The following is a 14,924-nucleotide window of genomic DNA, read 5'->3' on the forward strand; positions in this document are numbered from 1 at the left end:
GCAATTTTGGTGAAACGCTGACTTTGGAATTGCAATTTTCGGCAGTCCATAATGGGATATGTATGCACAGATAATTTAAAGGGAGACTGTCAGCACAAAATGACTGTTCAAACAAAGCACGGACGCTGCAGGGTACACTCTTGGCATGGCCAAACCATGCAAAATTTTAGCTATAGCTACTTTTTACTGTGGAAATTCTTTTTTTATCCTGTCTCTAGAATCCCTGGGACTATTCCTAGCATAAGTCCCTTGTTCTAGACACTTAGCTGTTTTCTCTACACATAGAATAAGAGAATTTCCCTTTTGCAGAGAAATAGAGAAAATGCAATTTGCAAATATTTTCAGCTAGCATAACTACCTTCACGCTACAAGGGATGTTACTCAGGCATTCCTTCATTACCTTATGCGACCTTGTTATAGATTCAGGGTGTGCAATCTAATCCCTCCTTACAAGGAACATGTAGCACAAAGAATGCAGCCAAGACATTGTAGAAAAAAAGAGTAATAAAAAGAACAAGGTAAGGTAAAAAGTCACAGAAAATTCGATCATTGATAATACTGTATCTGGGACACATAGTAACAAAAAAATAAAATGAGTAGAATCCTGGAACTTCTATTTTTTTCTTCTTCTATTCTTCATAGTTGGAGGAAGGAATGCAATTTAGATTGTAAGTGCCAGGGCCGGACTGGCCATCTGGCAATTCTGGCAAATGCCAGAAGGGCCTGTCTGGTTGTGGGCTGCCTTGTGTAATAATTATAGGGGATAACTCATGAGACTCTGCGTGGAATAAGACAACTACAGGACACAGTTTTATAAGTGGTAAAGTCTATATTATAACACGGTGATTCAAACAGGTGCAGAGGGAAACTCAAGTCCACAACACTTGGTGTAAATATTAAACGCAGCTTAGCAGTCTATAGGGAACTTCAGAGGAAAATGTAATCATGCAGAAAGTCTATGAAGCACAATTATTCTTGAGGATACTTGACACGAATAAGTCCTTGTTTAGTCCAAACACAGATAGCTATGCATATAAGGCAGTTCAAATAATATCTTAGCTCAACCAGGGAGGCCTGGGTAATAGTCTCAGGTTTAAGCAGAGCAGAAACAGCTTACATGTCCAGCAAATGCAGATGGAAGTAAACACGAGCAGCAGATGAAGGAGGATTACTGGAAACTGATGTATGCAGCAGGAACTCAGAGCAGAGTAGCAGAATCACCACACAGATTCACAGGAGCAGGTATATAGCCAGGGAGTCACCAGGGTCAGGAGCTGGATGCAAGGCAGAATACTCTAGCACAGACTGAAGGCTGGGGTGGAGTTTTATAGCAGGAAGACACAGTGCACATGAGACCAAAGACGCCATCTTGGAAAAGGGCAGTAATGCACAAAAGGTAATAAAAATGTTCAGAGTCCTGACACCTTGTCTGCTGCGCTGTTAACAGAATCAATGTTCTCAGGACACCCATACTGTTAAGAGTTGTGATGGAGCACAAAGTTGCTGACTCCGTCACTAACCCCAGCACACCACGGGTATCATTAGAAATATTGGTCTTGTAGAAAATCTTCCTTTCCTCCTCCCAGGGTAATATTAGTAATATATCCCATCTGGTTCATGGGCACGGGGACAACATGGTCCTGTGTGATTTCAAATGCCAGGGCTGAATTTCAGCCCCACTCCATACCTGGTAAGGGCGCAAACAGACGGCCGTATTACTCGCTCGAGGATCGCATCGCAATCCTCGGACTGGCCATCAGCTCTCCTGACCGAAGCGTGACAGCATGTATTTCTATGCAGCTGTCATGCTCAGGTCAGAAGAACCGATGGCCAGGTCAGAAGAACCGATGGCCAGGTCAGAAGAACCGATGGCCAGGTCAGAAGAACCGATGGCCAGGTCAGAAGAACCGATGGCCAGGTCAGAAGAACCAATGGCCAGGTCAGAAGAACCGATGGCCAGGTCAGAAGAACCGATGGCCAGGTCAGAAGAACCGATGGCCAGGTCAGAAGAACCGATGAGATCCTCGAGCGAGTAATATGGCCGTCTGACTGCACCCTTAGAGCTAGCTATTACTGACCTTTCCTCCCCATACAATTTCAAAGCCCATTTACACGGTCCCATTTTTGCCCATAAATGAGTGATGATCGACTGTAAATGCACGTATTAAACTTGGCTCCTTTTCATCGGAGGCCTAACTTAAATCCTTTGTGTCCTACAGCAAACTCTCCTACCGTCCTACTACCATGGGGTCATTGATGATACTGATGTCCTTTTCTATGGGTAAGGCCAGGGGTGAGCCTAGCCTCTCTGTTGCCTGAGGCGAAAGGAAAAATGGCGCCCCCCCCACACACACACAGTCCCTGCCTCACTGCCTGTGCACACACATCCCTCCACCGAACCCGGTAATCGCCGCTCACATTAGCATACTAGCAGAGGTGTATGTAGGGTTTCTGGCACCAGGGGCAAGAATTCATTTTGGTGCCCCCCCCCCCTCCACCAAGGACATATGCGATTTTCACACTCAGTCATGTGCCCACGAGCTCCTCTCCCTAATGCTCTCAATGTTCAGTGAAAAACTGAGAGAAGCAGAAGAGAAGCTCATTGTCACAGGAACATGAGTATGAAAATCGCACATGAGTGAAGTGTCCATGTGACGGCTGGAACCTGCAGAGCTGAATCCTGACATCGCAGCTTCTGGATTCTCACAACTAATGCACTGCACACATTTAGGATTCTCCCTGGCCGGGGGACAGTCATGTCAGCACAAGCATGTGATTTGTATACTTCTGGCCACATTCCGACTAGACGTGCCCGGCCTCACTCAGTTCATTTTCATAGAGTGAGGTCACACATGTCTAGTCAGCACGTGACCGCATGTATGTAAATCACCAGCACCAGAGAATCCTGGGAAGGAGGGAAGGAGGGAGGGAGGGAGGAGGGGGGGCGGGCACTTGACCCCGGAGTTTAAAAAAAAACAAAACCTAGCAGCACAAATCCAGTTACAGAATCTGCCGCCCCCTCTCTTCTGCCGCCTGAGCCAAAGAGCTCAAGTCGCCTCATGGTAGCAGCGTCACTGGGTAAGGCGTCAACTACCAGGTCTCAGAAGTGACATCTACCTTTGCCAGCACCCGCCTTTTTTTTTTTTCATTACATAGTATAAGCATTATGGGTCATGTTATTTTTCTTGACTTGTTCATCGCCCTCTTCTGTGAACTTATTAAGTTCTGTTTCTGGGAGAGTTCTCAGAAATGGGGATGACTTCAGTAAATGGGATTTTTTCATTTTTCATTTTTTTTTGTTAAAGGGGACTTTAAAAAAACTGTCAAAGAGTAAAAAAATGTTTAAATAATTCCAATAAACAAGACTTAAAGAGAACCCATAACTAAAATATTTATTCTTTATTTTAAAAGCTGATGTAATAATAGTAATGAATTGGCACAAAATTCAAAAGCAAAGAATACCAAAACGGAGAAAAACTCATGCTCATGGCACGAGCCTCTCAGACTATTGAGACGACTTCACTCAGACAAATGAGAAGACTTCAACTGAAGTCGCCTCCGGGGAATCCACACACTGTCCTGCTCCACTGACCTCACTCTCCCATGATGAATAGTATCAAGGGGAAGCGAGTAATTTGCTGTAAAACCTGCTATCTGTCCCCTGCGGGGCTGAGACTCTGGATCTGGGCCTCCAGTCCTGCTCTGAAAACAATGGAGCTGGCAAAGTATTCAGCTGCCACTGATAAGTACAGAAGTGTGAACAGAAGAGGTCTGCCCCATCTATGTAGGAACAGGACCTCAATAGAGGAGGGGATCGAGGCTGCAGTGTGTGTTGTGTAGGAGCAGGACTCCAATAGAGGAGGGGGTGGAGTCTGCAATGTGTGTTGTGTAGGAGCAGGACTCCAATAGAGGAGGGGATGGAGGCTGCAGTGTGTGTTATGTAGGAGCAGGACTCCAATAGAGGAGGGGATGGAGGCTGTAGTGTGTGTTATATAGGAGCAGGACTCCAATAGAGGAGGGGATGGAGGCTGCAGTATATATTATGTAGGAGCAGGACTCCAATAGAGGAGGGGATGGAGGCTGCAGTATATATTATGTAGGAGCAGGACTCCAATAGAGGAGGGGATGGAGGCTGCAGTGTGTGTTATGTAGGAGCAGGACTCCAATAGAGGAGGGGATGGAGGCTGTAGTGTGTGTTATATAGGAGCAGGACTCCAATAGAGGAGGGGATGGAGGCTGCAGTATATATTATGTAGGAGCAGGACTCCAATAGAGGAGGGGATGGAGGCTGCAGTATATATTATGTAGGAGCAGGACTCCAATAGAGGAGGGGATGGAGGCTGCAGTGTGTGTTATATAGAAGCAGGACTCCAATAGAGGAGGGGATGGAGGCTGCAGTGTGTTATGTAGGAGCAGGACTCAAATAGAGGAGGGAATGGAGGCTGCAGTGTGTGTTATATAGAAGCAGGACTCCAATAGAGGAAGGGATCGAGGCTGCAGTGTGTGTTATGTAGGAGCAGGACTCCAATAGAGGAGGGGATGGAGGCTGCAGTGTGTGTTATATAGAAGCAGGACTCCAATAGAGGAGGGGATGGAGGCTGCAGTGTGTGTTATGTAGGAGCAGGACTCAAATAGAGGAGGGAATGGAGGCTGCAGTGTGTGTTACATAGAAGCAGGACTCCAATAGAGGAGGGGATGGAGGCTGCAGTGTGTGTTATATAGGAGCAGGACTCCAATAGAGGAGGGGATGGAGGCTGCAGTGTGTGTTATATAGAAGCAGGACTCCAATAGAGGAGGGGATGGAGGCTGCAGTGTGTGTTATGTAGGAGCAGGACTCCAATAGAGGAGGGGATGGAGGCTGCAGTGTGTGTTATATAGGAGCAGGACTCCAATAGAGGAGGGGATGGAGGCTGCAGTGTGTGTTATATAGAAGCAGGACTCCAATAGAGGAGGGGATGGAGGCTGCAGTGTGTTATGTAGGAGCAGGACTCCAATAGAGGAGGGGATGGAGGCTGCAGTGTGTGTTATGTAGGAGCAGGACTCCAATAGAGGAGGGGATGGAGGCTGTAATGTGTGTTATGTAGGAGCAGGACTCCAATAGAGGAGGGAATGGAGGCTGCAGTGTGTGTTATGTAGGAGCAGGACTCCAATAGAGGAGGGGATGGAGGCTGCAGTGTGTGTTATGTAGGAGCAGGACTCCAATAGAGGAGGGGGTGGAGTCTGCAATGTGTGTTATGTAGGAGCAGGACTCCAATAGAGGAGGGGATGGAGGCTGCAATGTGTGCTATATAGGAGCAGGACTCCAATAGAGGAGGGGATGGAGGTTGCAGTGTGTGTTATATAGGAGCAGGACTCCAATAGAGGAGGGGATGGAGGCTGCAGTATATATTATGTAGGAGCAGGACTCCAATAGAGGAGGGGATGGAGGCTGCAGTGTGTGTTGTGTAAGAGCAGGACTCCAATAGAGGAGGGGATGGAGGCTGCAGTGTGTGTTGTGTAAGAGCAGGACTCCAATAGAGGAGGGGATGGAGGCTGCAGTGTGTGTTATGTAGGAGCAGGACTCCAGTAGAGGAGGGGATGGAGGCTGCAGTGTGTGTTATATAGGAGCAGGACTCCAATAGAGGAGGGGATGGAGGCTGCAGTGTGTGTTATGTAGGAGCAGGACTCCAATAGAGGAGGGGATGGAGGCTGCAGTGTGTGTTACATAGGAGCAGGACTCCAATAGAGGAGGGGATGGAGGCTGCAGTGTGTGTTATATAGGAGCAGGACTCCAATAGAGGAGGGGATGGAGGCTGCAGTATATATTATGTAGGAGCAGGACTCCAATAGAGGAGGGGATGGAGGCTGCAGTGTGTGTTGTGTAAGAGCAGGACTCCAATAGAGGAGGGGATGGAGGCTGCAGTGTGTGTTGTGTAAGAGCAGGACTCCAATAGAGGAGGGGATGGAGGCTGCAGTGTGTGTTATGTAGGAGCAGGACTCCAATAGAGGAAGGGATGGAGGCTGCAGTGTGTGTTATATAGGAGCAGGACTCCAATAGAGGAGGGGATGGAGGCTGCAGTGTGTGTTATGTAGGAGCAGGACTCCAATAGAGGAGGGGCTGGAGGCTGCAGTGTATGTTATGTAGGAGCAGGACTCCAATAGAGGAGGGGCTGGAGGCTGCAGTGTATGTTATGTAGGAGCAGGACTCAAATAGAGGAGGGAATGGAGGCTGCAGTGTGCAGGGGCTGGCTGGCACTTTTCAGCCTGGGGGGCAATCACAAGGCGGTGGCCCCCCATTTCCATGTTTATATCTGGCCACTGCATTAAAGTAGCAGAGATAACAGGCTTTAAAAACAGGCTGGTACGCAGATATGGGAACAGAACAGAGCTTGCTGCATAGATATGGTAGCAGAATCAAGCTTACTCCAGAGATATGAGAGCAGAATCGAGCTTACTCCAGAGATATGGGAATAGAACAGAGCTTACTCCGGAGATATGGGAGCAGAACCAAGCTTACTACAGAGATAAGGGAACTGAACAGAGCTTACTATAGAGATATGGGAGCAGAACCGAGCTTATCACAGAGATATGGGAGCAGAACCGAGCTTTCTGCAGATATGGGAGCAGAACCGAGCTTACGACAGAGATATGGGAGCAGAACCGAGCTTACTACAGAGATATGGGAGCAGAACCGAGCTTACTGCAGAGATATGGGAGCAGAACCGAGCTTACTACAGAGCTAAGGGAGCAGGAGCAAGCTTACTACAGAGATAAGGGAGCAGGACCAAACTTACTGCAGAGATATGGGAGCAGAACTGAGCTTGCTGCAGAGATATGGGAGCAGAACCGAGCTTACTACAGAGATATGGGAGCAGAATCGAGCTTACTACAGAGATATGGGAGCAGAACCGAGCTTATTACAGAGATATGGGAGCAGAACCGAGCTTACTGCAGAGATATGTGAGCAGAACCGAGCTTACTACAGAGATATGGGAGCAGAACCGAGCTTACTACAGAGATATGGGAGCAGAACCGAGCTTACTGCAGAGATATGGGAGCAGAACCGAGCTTACTACAGAGATATGGGAGCAGAACCGAGCTTACTGCAGAGATATGGGAGCAGAACCGAGCTTACTACAGAGATATGGGAGCAGAACCGAGCTTACTGCAGAGATATGGGAGCATAACTGAGCTTACTACAGAGATATGGGAGCAGAACCGAGCTTACTACAGAGATATGGGAGCAGAACCGAGCTTACTGCAGAGATATGGGAGCAGAACCGAGCTTACTACAGAGATATGGGAGAAGAACCGAGCTTACTACAGAGATATGGGAGCAGAACCGAGCTTACTACAGAGATATGGGATCAGAACCGAGCTTACTACAGAGATATGGGATCAGAACCGAGCTTACTACAGAGATATGGCAGCAGAACTGAGTTTACTACAGACATAAGGGAGCAGAACCCAGCTTACTACAGAGATAAGGGAACAGAACCAAGCTTAATAAGTCTACTACATGGAACCAAGCCTGCTACATAGAAACTGGAGCAGAACCGAGATTACGACATACACACAGTACCATAATCTAGAATACTACATTGATATAGTACCAGAACCAAGCTTACTTAGATATGTTGCCATAACAGAGCTTACTTACAAACGTACATACAACAATACAGCTACACAGTGCCTAGTACTATCACCACTACACAGCGAATACATAAAATTATAATATCACCATTACCTCTACATGAAACTACACTCTATACAAAGACCAATGATGCCACCATACACTCCCTGACAGAAGTTATGTTGCTTATCCATGTTATGTAAATAAAAGCTTATAACCTGACGTTAAGTTCATCCATTGGTTGTATAAATTATTCTTTTGAAAGCTGAAACCCTCCAAAATGTGGTTTAGGTTAAGAAAATAAATTGATCAGTTAATGGACACAGAATGGTCAGATTTTGGCAAGACAAAAGTTTTGACGCCCACAGAAAGTAATGTGATATTCAAACAATTAACTTAAAATACAAATATATGTTGCATAACATTGGTGAATGAAGTTGTGGTGCTATTAGAGTCATATTTAATATTTTGTGTGACTTCCATGAGCTTGAAGGACTGCGTTCATGCAGTTCAACAATGATTCATACAATTTATTAATTAAGTCATCAGGAATAGCAGAGAATGCAGTCTTACATGCCTCCCAGAGTTCATCTAGATTCTTTGGTTTTGTCTTCCAAGCTTCCTCTTTCATCCTACCCCAAACATGCTCAATGATGTTCATGTCTGGTGACTGGGCTGGCCAGTCCTTGAGCACCTTGATCTTTTTTACCTGGAGGAACTTTGTTGTAGAGATGGATGTATGAGATGGAGCACCATCCTGCTGCAGAATTTGACTCCTTTTATGATTTGGAATATAAGAGGTACCTAATACTTCTTGATATTTTAGGCTATTGATATTGCCTTCCACCTTGCAAACGTTTTGCACACAACCATACTGAATGTAACCCCAGACCATGATCTTTCCACCACCAAATTTAACTGTTTTCAGGGTGTATTTTGGATCCATACGGGCTCCAGTAGGTCTCCTGAAGTATTTGCGGCAGCTGTGGTGTAATTCTACTGAAGATTCATCATCCACCTTCTGCCACTTTTCCAGCATCCATCTGTTTAGCAGGCTGTGGGACTTTGCAAATGTCACACCGTTTTTTATTTGCCTTTTGTTTAGTGCTGGCTTCTGGGCACTGATTCGATCATGGAGGCCATTTCAAGACAGCATCCTACAAACTGTTCTAGTTGACACAGGGACTTGAGGTGACCAGGCCTGTTGGAGCTCTGCTGCAGTGGAAGAGGGGCTTGCTTTGGATTTTCTAACCAAAAAACATTCCTCCTGAGCAGTTGTCTTGTGGGGTCTGCCGGACCTGGGCTTATCAAACACATCTCCAGTCTCTTCATATCTTTTTTTTAATTATTTGTACTTGATGCTGAGACACATTAAAGGTGCCCGCCACCTCTGCAGTGGATCTGGTCTCTTTGATAATCCAGGCTTTGGTCGCAGGGTGGATTTTTGGCATGTTGTCAGAGCCTAAGTTGCAGTTCAAGTGAAGGTCTGGGGTGCTGGGTTTCTTTTTATACACACACTAATTAACCGATCATTTACTGAACACAGGTGAGGATGTAAACTAGGATTGGGTGCATTATATGACCAGGCGACAAAACTTTTGTCTTGCTAAAATCTGTCTATTCTGTGTCCATTAACTGATCAATATTTCTGCATTGATGACAATTTATTTTCTTAACCTAAACCACATTTTGGAGGGTTTCAGCTTTCAAAAGAATAATTTATCCAACCAATGGATGAATTTAACGTCAGGTTATAACCTTTTATTTACATAACATGGATAAGCGACATAACTTCTGTCAGGGAGTGTACACCTTTTACAACTTGTATACTACAATACTGATCATCAATTTAAAAAAGCACAATACTAAGTGCCATTGTATACAGGAACTCTGTATTTACTGTCAGTGTAAAGATAATACAGTGATCACTCGTGACATTATACACAGGAGATCTGTATAAGGTGTCGGTGTACAGGTAATACAGTGATCACCACTGCCAGTGACATTATACACAGGAGCTTTGTATATACAGTAATATACAGTGTATAGTGTCAGTGTATAGGTAATACACTGACTCACTAGTGATGTCTCTAGCTGAAGTCCTTCATCTTTGCTTTTCATTTTCATCCAGCACAGACCGCCGTCACTTCTTCCAGCCAGGACTCGTCTCTGCACAAAATAACACAGTTACCTAGAGCACGGCTTCCAGAGCACATTCCCCAGAGCACATTCCCCACTTTTTCCCTTTTTTCTACACTACACATCTGAATACAGAGGTACACCCACAATCAATATATAATTGGTTATTATGCAACCTCATAGATTGTAAGCTTGCGAGAAGGGCCCTCATTCCTTTTGGTATCTGTTGATCTATGTGTTTATTGTTATGCTTAATGTCCATTGTCTGTACAAGTCCCCTCTAAAATGTAAAGTGTTGCAGAAAATGTTGGCACTATAGAAATTATAATGATTATTATTAACCCACCATTCCAAATATAAATTATAATCCACCACTGTGCACCCACTAACTATAAATAGCCACTTTCCCCATTTAATATATAAATTAATTAGCACCTGTACTCTTTCCCCCAATTCATTACCAGTCACTTCATCCTCAACGCCCCCCACTATGTACCTACCACTCTAACCCTAACCCTGATTCATTATAGTTACATGTCCCTCCCGCCCCAATTCATTGTCATGTCTTTCTCTCTCACCCTCTATTCATTATCAACTGCTCTACCCCACATTCAATACATCATTTACTCCCCCACCCTTAAAATTCATTATTTGTTCTTCCTCTATATCATCATTTGCTCTCACCACCCCCACCTTCAATTAAATTGCTGTCCCGTCTCTCACACTGAATTCATCATTTGCAGTCCCCCCACTTTAATTTGAAGTCCCCTTACTTCATTCATTACAGTCCCCTATCACACCCTCACTTCACCTGCAGTGCCCCTTCATCATTTGCAGCCCCCTATCCCTCTTCCATTTAATCATGAGCAGTCCCACCTCAGACACACTTCATCATGTGTAATCTTGCAGTCCCCTTCCCCCCACTTCATCATGTGCAGTCCCCATTACCCACCCACTTCATCATGTGCAGTACCCTTACCCCCCACTTCATCATGTGCAGTCACCCCTACCCCCACTTCATGTGCAGTCCATCTTACCCCCCACTTCATCATATGCAGTCCCCCTTAACCCCCACTTCATCATGTGCAGCCCCACTCCCCCATTTCATCATGTGCAGTCCCCCTTACTCCCTCCCACTTCATCATGTGCAGTCCCCCTGACCCCCCACTTCATCATGTGCAGTCCCCCTTACCCCCCACTTCATGTGCAGCCCCATATCTCCCTTCATCATGCGCAATCCCCCTTACCCCCACATCATCATGTGCAGCCCCATTCCACAATGTACAGCCCCACTCTCCCCACTTCATCATGTGCAGTCCCCCTTAACCCCCAATTCATCATATGCAGTCCCCCTTAACCCCCACTTCATCATGTGAAGCCCCACTCCCCCATTTCATCATGTGCAGTCCCCCTTACTCACTCCCACTTCATCATGTGCAGTCCCCACTCTCCCCACTTCATCATGTGCAGTCCCCCTTAACCCCCAATTCATCATATGCAGTCCCCCTTAACCCCCACTTCATCATGTGCAGCCCCACTCCCCCATTTCATCATGTGCAGTCCCCCTTACTCCCTCCCACTTCATCATGTGCAGTCCCCCTGACCCCCCACTTCATCATGTGCAGTCCCCCTTACCCCCCACTTCATGTGCAGCCCCATATCTCCCTTCATCATGCGCAATCCCCCTTACCCCCACATCATCATGTGCAGCCCCATTCCACAATGTACAGCCCCACTCTCCCCACTTCATCATGTGCAGTCCCCCTTAACCCCCAATTCATCATATGCAGTCCCCCTTAACCCCCACTTCATCATGTGCAGCCCCACTCCCCCATTTCATCATGTGCAGTCCCCCTTACTCACTCCCACTTCATCATGTGCAGTCCCCCTGACCCCCCACTTCATCATGTGCAGTCCCTTTACCCCCCACTTCATGTGCAGCCCCATTCCACAATGTACAGCCCCACTCTCCCCACTTCATCATGTGCAGTCTCCTTTATCCACTAAACTCCATCATGTCCAGCCCCACTCCCCCTTCATCATGTGCAGCCCCACTTACCCCCTCACTCCATCATGTGCAGTCTCCTTACAACCCCCCACTTAATCACTTGCAGTTACCCACAATTAAATTTATTTTATAAAGAAAACAAAAAAGTTTTTCATACTTACCTCACCAGTCGCTCCCCTGCAGCATCTCTTTGCTTCTAGCATTCGGGACATGTCGGCGCGTGCGTGAGGATGCCATCGCGCATGCCCGACACCTAACCTGGAAGTATAGAGAACATGAAGGGAGCAGAAGCTGTGCAACTGTCAAGGTGACAGCCAAGCATAGCTCCCGGCCCCAGCGCAGACGTGTGTGCTAACTGTGATGCGGCTGTGTCTGCTGCCGGCCGCGTCACAGTACAGCGGACATGGCTGCGCACAATTTGCTGTGTGGCTGTAGCCACCACCAGGCAGCCGGCCCTGAACAGCTGCTGGGGGAGTGGCCCGGGGGGCATTTGCCACTTTGCCACCTGGGCCAGTCAGCCCCTGGCAGTGTGTGTTGTGTAGGAGCAGGACTCCAATAGAGGAGGGGATGGAGGCTGCAGTATATATTATGTAGGAGCAGGACTCCAATAGAGGAGGGGATGGAGGCTGCAGTGTGTGTTGTGTAAGAGCAGGACTCCAATAGAGGAGGGGATGGAGGCTGCAGTGTGTGTTGTGTAAGAGCAGGACTCCAATAGAGGAGGGGATGGAGGCTGCAGTGTGTGTTATGTAGGAGCAGGACTCCAATAGAGGAGGGGATGGAGGCTGCAGTGTGTGTTATATAGGAGCAGGACTCCAATAGAGGAGGGGATGGAGGCTGCAGTGTGTGTTATGTAGGAGCAGGACTCCAATAGAGGAAGGGATGGAGGCTGCAGTGTGTGCTATGTAGAAGCAGGACTCCAATAGAGGAGGGGATGGAGGCTGTAATGTGTGTTATGTAGGAGCAGGACTCCAATAGAGGAGGGAATGGAGGCTGCAGTGTGTGTTATGTAGGAGCAGGACTCCAATTGAGGAGGGGATGGAGGCTGTAGTGTGTGTTATGTAGGAGCAGGACTTAAATAGAGGAGGGGGTGGAGTCTGCAATGTGTGTTATGTAGGAGCAGGACTCCAATAGAGGAGGGGATGGAGGCTGCAATGTGTGCTATATAGGAGCAGGACTCCAATAGAGGAGGGGATGGAGGCTGCAGTGTGTGTTATATAGGAGCAGGACTCCAATAGAGGAGGGGATGGAGGCTGCAGTGTGTGTTATGTAGGAGCAGGACTCCAATAGAGGAGGGAATGGAGGCTGCAGTGTGTGTTATGTAGGAGCAGGACTCCAATTGAGGAGGGGATGGAGGCTGTAGTGTGTGTTATGTAGGAGCAGGACTCCAATAGAGGAGGGAATGGAGGCTGCAGTGTGTGTTATGTAGGAGCAGGACTCCAATAGAGGAAGGGATGGAGGCTGCAGTGTGTGTTATGTAGGAGCAGGACTCCAATAGAGGAGGGGATGGAGGCTGCAGTGTGTGTTATGTAGGAGCAGGACTCCAATAGAGGAAGGGATGGAGGCTGCAGTGTGTGTTATGTAGGAGCAGGACTCCAATAGAGGAGGGGCTGGAGGCTGCAGTGTATGTTATGTAGGAGCAGGACTCCAATAGAGGAGGGAATGGAGGCTGCAGTGTATGTTATGTAGGAGCAGGACTCCAATAGAGGAGGGGATGGAGGCTGCAGTGTGTGTTATGTAGGAGCAGGACTCCAATAGAGGAAGGGATGGAGGCTGCAGTGTGAGTTATGTAGGAGCAGGACACCAAAGGAAGTATGAAAATTGAATTGCATTACTGCACTAGAAAATATGAAAAATTTATAATACTTAGCACATAAAATGACCAATTCATGTGTACCTGGCTGCCATGATAAGGCGACTCTTGCTACCAGGACCTGCCTAATGTGAATCCTGTCTTAGACTAAAGTCTACGCATGGATTGGCTAAATTATGCGCTAAGTATTCTCAATTTTTCATATTTTCTAGTGCAGTAATGTAATTCAATTTTCATATTTCATGTTTGCATGCTATAGCGCTACAGAGTGCTACTTTATTTGGCTACTCTTAGTAAGCACCTGATTTCTGCTTGTGACGGTCAGTCTTTTGATATTTGTATGCATTAGCCTTCTGACTGAGCACTCCGCCCCTTAGCCTCAGGCATTTTTAAATGGAACCTGTCACCCCCCAGGCGTTTGTAACTAAAGCCCCCGTCACACTAAGCGAGGTCGCTAGTGAGATCGCTGCTGAGTCACAAGTTTTGTGACGCAACAGCGACCTCAGTAGCGATCTCGCTATGTTTGACACGTAGCAGCGACCAGGCCCCTGCTGTGAGATCGCTGGTCGTGTCGGAATGGCCTGGACCTTTTTTTGATCGTTGAGGTCCCGCTGACATCGCTGAATCGGTGTGTGTGACACGGATTCAGCGATGTCTTCACTGGTAACCAGGGTAAACATCGGGTTACTAAGCGCAGGGCCGCACTTAGTAACCCGATGTTTACCCTGGTTACCATCGTAAATGTAAAAAAAAACGAACATAAAAAAAAACGAACATTACATACTCACATTCCGGTGTCCGTCAGGTCCCTTGCCATCCGCTTCCTGCACTGACTGACTGCCGGCCGTAAAGTGAAAGCACAGCACAGCGGTGACGTCACCACTCTGCTGTTAGGGCCGGCGCTCAGTCAGTGCAGGAAGCAGACGCCGGGGGACGCGAAGGTGAGTATGTACTGTTTGTTTTTTTACATTTTACACTGGTAACCAGGGTAAACATCGGGTTACTAAGCGCGGCCCTGCGCTTAGCAACCCGATGTTTACCCTGGTTACCCGGGGACCTCGGCATCGTTGGTCGCTGGAGAGCGGTCTGTGTGACAGCTCCCCAGCGACCACACAGCGACGCTGCAGCGATCGGCATCGTTGTCTGTATCGCTGCAGCGTCGCTAAGTGTGACGGGGCCTTAAAAGAGCCAGCTTGTGCAGCACTAATGCTGCATTCTGACAAGGTGGCTCTTTAAGTTCTTGGCGCTGTAACTGCAGAAATAATCGATTTTGCAATTTGTCCAAAATACCTTGAAATAGCCCTGGGGGCAGGTCTTTCCCCCCAATACAGACGCAGCACCGCCGTCACTCATGC

Source organism: Ranitomeya variabilis, chromosome 4 (genome assembly GCF_051348905.1).
Source record: "Ranitomeya variabilis isolate aRanVar5 chromosome 4, aRanVar5.hap1, whole genome shotgun sequence".
In the NCBI taxonomy this organism is placed as follows: domain Eukaryota; kingdom Metazoa; phylum Chordata; class Amphibia; order Anura; family Dendrobatidae; genus Ranitomeya; species Ranitomeya variabilis.